This window comes from Odocoileus virginianus, chromosome 10, assembly GCF_023699985.2.
Source record: "Odocoileus virginianus isolate 20LAN1187 ecotype Illinois chromosome 10, Ovbor_1.2, whole genome shotgun sequence".
NCBI classification, from domain to species: domain Eukaryota; kingdom Metazoa; phylum Chordata; class Mammalia; order Artiodactyla; family Cervidae; genus Odocoileus; species Odocoileus virginianus.
Window position 1 is genome coordinate 25,059,773 of NC_069683.1, and position 5,137 is coordinate 25,064,909.

At 36.0% G+C, this 5,137-nt stretch overlaps 1 non-coding gene across 1 annotated transcript; it reads left to right on the top strand.

Moving 5' to 3' along the window:
* Positions 1-4,441: 4,441 nt before the first annotated feature.
* LOC139037310 (U6 spliceosomal RNA) lies at positions 4,442-4,544 on the top strand. Its single transcript, XR_011490131.1, has one exon. It is a non-coding gene; the product is annotated as a U6 spliceosomal RNA (small nuclear RNA).
* The last annotated feature ends 593 nt before the right edge of the window (positions 4,545-5,137 follow it).

Below are 5,137 nucleotides of genomic sequence, written 5' to 3' on the forward strand. Positions count from 1 at the left end.
TGTGCCTGTTACTCCAGATGTTTCTTGTTTCAGCCTTGTCATACTCCTTTCCCAATTTTGAACCAGTCTGGTGTTCCATGTTTGGTTCTAACTTTTACTTCTTGACCCACATACAGGTTTCTCTAGAGACAGGGAAGGTGGTCTGGTACTCCCATATTTTTAAGAATTTTCCACAGTTTGTTGTGATCCACACAGTCAAACGCTTTAGCGTAGTCAATGAAGGAGAAGAAGGTGTTTTTCTGGAATCCCCTTGCTTTCTCCATGATCCAATGAACATTGACAATTTGATCTCTGGTTCCTCTGCCTTTTCTGAATCCAGCTTGTACATCTGGAAGTTCTCAGTTCATGTACTGCTGAAGCCTAGCTTGAAGGATTTTGAGTATAACCTTGCTAGCTTGTGAAATGAGTGCATTTGTATGGTAGTTTTGAACATTCTTTGACATTGCCCTTCTTTAGGATTGGAATGAAAACTGACCTTTTCCGGTCCTGTGGCCACTACTGGGTTTTCCAAATTTGCTGGCATATTGAGTGCAGCACTTTCACAGCATCATCTTTTAAGATTTGAAATAGCTCAGCTGGAATTCTATCACCTTCACTAGTTTTGTTAGCAGTAATGCTTCCTAAGTCCCACTTGACTTCACATTCCAAGATGTCTGGCTCTAGGTGAGTGACCAAACTGTTGTGGTTATGCGGGTCATTAAGACCTTTTTTTTGTATAGATCTTCTGTGTATCCTTGCCACCTCTTCTTAATTTCTTCTGCTTCAGTTAGGTTCTTACTGTTTCTGTCCTTTATTGTGCACATCTTTGCATGGAATAGTCCCTTGATATCCCCAATTTTCTTGAAGACATCTTTAGTCTTTCCCATTCTATTGTTTTCCTCAGTTGCTTTGCATTGTTCATTTAAGAACCCCTTCTTATCTCTCCTTGCTATTCTTCGGAACTCTGCATTCAGATGGGTATATCTTTCCCCTTCTCCTTTGCGTTTCATTTCTCCTCTTGGCTATTTGTAAGGTCTCCTCAGACAACCACTGTTCCTTCTGGCATTTCTTTTTCTTGGGGATGGTTTTGATCACCTCTTCCTATACACTGTTACGAACCTCCATCCATAGTTCTTCAGGCACTCTATCAGATCTAATCACTTGAATCTATTTGTCACTTCCACTGTATAATTGTAAGGAATTTGATTTAGGTCATACCTGAATGGCCTAGTGGTTTTCCCTACTTTCTTCCATTTAAGCCTGAATTTCTCATGATCTGAGCCATAATCAGCCCCAGTTGTTGTTTTTGTTGACTCTACAGAGCTTCTCTATCTTTGGCTGCAAAGAAGATAATCAATCTGATTTTGGTATTGACCATCTGGTAATGTCTATGTGTAAATTTGTCTGTTGGGTTGTTGTTAATAGTTATTACTGAGAAGTGGGATTATAGTACATTTTAACTTTCTGTTTTGTTTGGGTTTATAAAAATAAACATATTTTATTCAGATAATCAGTAGACTATGCAACCAATCAGGAGAAAAAAATAACCTTATGATAATCTTTGAATAAATGATTATCCACTGATAAAATTTCTTCATTTAAAAAATATTTTTAGCAAAAAATCAATTGTACCAGAAACAGTACTAGATGCTTTCCTATACATTTTCTTATCTAAGAGAACAACAAAAAACTGATTAACTATTTATCACAGAAATTATAAGGGAAATTCCAGTATAGAATAGAATTTTGAGCTGGATCTATCATCCAGTTTTTTAACATAATTAAAATATTAAAATATTAAAATATATATATAAATGATATAAGCAACTGTTAGATATCTAAAAGACTGAACAAATATATGACTCATTTAAAAGCACCATTTTAGAAAATATCATGTTCCACAAAAAATACTCTTGTTAATGAATTCTAATCCAAGGATTTAAGGAATGGAAAAATACTGTCACTTTTCCAGTTGGGGGAAATAGGTTAATCAATGACTAAAAGAGAGGAAGTATGCTTAGCAGATCTGGGTATGTTCACTTTAGTTCAGTCTCTCTGTCACAATATTTAAAGAATGGATTGACGTTCATACTGATTCTCTAAAATCCTGTATTACACTGATTATATACACTAATACCACAGACACACACGCATCTACGTGTATGCACGCACGTAAAACCTGATCATTCCTATTGTTACAACAGCAGTACTTAACGTGAGTTGATATAATTCCAAATTACATGGGCACTCATCTAAGCAAATTAGGAAGTGTTGCTTTTCCTGTATTTGCAAAACAAACCCAACATTTTAAAAACACAGCCTAACACTGTTTCAAGTTTTGAAATGAGGAAACAGATGACAGGCTTAAGGAAATCCCAGACTAGGTATTTATAAGTTCCAAAGACAGCACAGTTGTTGTGCTTCTCTTAAAATGAGCCTTTTCTAAAGGAGAATTATGACAAATTAAGTGTGAGTGCATGAGCATAGGCAGGAAATTTGATAAAGATCCAACAAATTAGGGAACAGTCCATTAAACCTCTTGGGGGTTATGTTCTTTCCAAGTAGATAAACATCTTTCTAGAAGTTCATGCTCTTTAAAGAGTTCTCCAAAACTGGCATCATAGGAAGATGGCACCATTTAGTACATGACATTTTTGTCATTCTTTTCTTGTCAAAATGAAAAATATTCTGAAAGTTAAAGGAAATTAATTTGTAAACACTGAAAACAGTTGTTTTTTTTTTTTATTTTAAATCTTGAGTCACAGGATCAAAACTAACCTAACTCCTTACATATTATTTAATTTGCTACAATAGAAATTTGCTTTAAGATTTTGCAGATCACAACTGCTGTAATGCCAACATAAGCATCTGTAGTTCAGTAGAGTTTAACTCTTATCACATGGCACAGAAGTGTTCTCTCTACTCCTGAAATAGTGGGTTAGATTACAGTTTTGCATCTGTCTGTGGGAATTATGTTACAAAAGGCCCAAATTTACAGAAACTTTATGTTTCTGTGCTTTCAAGTTCTTGATGTAACAAGTTGTCAAGGCTGGCATTCAGGAGACAAATTACTGAAAACGACAAATATCAAGTAGAAAAGAGATTTGAACAGGTAATATATTAAAAGTGTTATTTTATTTCATCTCTATAAAAATTATTTATTTTATTTTTGGCTGTGATGGGTCTTCATTGCTGCACATGGGCTTTCTGCATCTGCAGCGCGCAGCGGCCACCTCTGTTGTCATGTGCAGGCTTCTCGTTGCTCTGACTTCCCTTCCTGCAGAGCTCAGGCTCTAGGCCCTCAGGCTTCAGTAGTTGCAGCATGTGGGCTCTGTAGTTGTGATGCACGGGCTGTTTCCCCATGGCATGTGGAATTTTCCCAGACCAAGGATCAAACCAGTGGACTTGGCTCTGCAAGGTGGGTCCTTAACAACTGGCCCACGAGGGAAGCATCACTGTAAAAATGTTGTATGTCCTTATATTAATAGGACACACAATTCATTGTGCTGTAAAGGAAAACATCATTTTAAATAAGGAAGCTTCAACCAAGAATCCTTACAATCCTTACAATCCTTACAATCTATACAATTCCCTTTTCCTCTTTTTTACTACTTACATTCATAAGAAAGTGAAAACTCAATATATAAAGATTTCAACCCAGGGTTTTTTTTTTTTTTTTGCCATGCCCCTTGGCTTCTTAGTTCCCTGACCAGGGATCAAACCTGGTCCGGGCAGTGAAAGCACTCACTGGACTAACAGGAAATCCCCTCAATCCACTTTTAACTTGAACTTTGGCTCAGCTGGTAAAGAATCTGCCTGCAATGTGGGAGACCTGGGTTCAATCCCTAGGTTGAGAAGATCCCCTGGAGACGGGAAAGGCTACCCACTCCAGTATTCGGGCCTGGAGAATGCCAAGGGCTATACAGTCCATGGGGTCACAAAGAGTCGGACACGACTGAGCCACTTCACTTTCGCTTTTGAAAAACTATGGACTCATACATTGAAGACTTTCTTCCTTTGTATTAATATACAGCTCCCAACAAATCGTGAAGAAAATGTGATACAAAAAAAGACAGAAGTATCCTAGAGATATATTCTTACACTTTTAAAATGATACATATGTAAGTATGTTCTTTGTACTGTTTTTTATGATTAATGTGGAAGATAAAGATTTATGGGTATATGTGTATACTCAAATATATAGAATATCTCTGAAAGGATAAATAAGAAATAAAAATTTTCTAAATGACATTTTTTTTTTGTAGTTACTGTATATGTACCAAGAAAGCTAGTAACTTAGGTTTTGGTTATATAGTTGTGTTTTTGTTTTTGTCTTCACTTTTTGTACTCTCTCCAGAAAATTACCTGGGTAAGTAGGGACCAGAAGAAGAGAGACTTACTATTCATTGTATAGTCTTTTTCATCTTTTGAAGCAATTGCTTAAAAGGATATGCCTTTCTGCATGCTTTAGTAGCACATGTACTAAAATTGGAATGACACAGCAAAGATTAGCATGGTCCCTGCACAAGGATGACACACAAATTTGCAAAGTGGTCTGTATTTAAAAAAAGAAAAAAAGATATGCCTTTGATTTCATAAAGAATTGACAACATTAATTTGATGATTGCAGAAGAGATCGCCTGTTACAATTCCCACCCACCTGAGGGTCCAGCTGAATTAAAGATGGGACGTAGCAGCAACTGATGGCTTGGAGAGAACAAGGCAGGTCTTTAAAAAACTGGTCACCTTGTGGAGTGCTCCTCTTTTATTATTCAGTAATTTTGTCTCCTCAAAACCTTTTTATTCTCTATTCCACCTCAAGAAATGCCTCTCTCTAATCTGCAGTGTAAAATAGGTGTTCTTCAAATTTTAAAACTATAAAACACATTGTAGGTCAATATTTCATGTAGAATAAATTTAATTTTGACATACATTTATTTATAAGCTCATTTACATTTATTTTTATCAAGTCAATCAAAAGGAACAACAAAGCCATTTTGATGAATGTGGAAAATGGAAACCAGAAGTTATGTATAATCATTTGCCTTGTATTTTTCTTTTCCTCCAATTATTATTTTTATTTTTAAAATTTTTGATAGTGCTAGGTCATTCTTCCTAAGTAGGTTTTTCTCCAGTTGCGGCAAGCAGAGGCTACGCT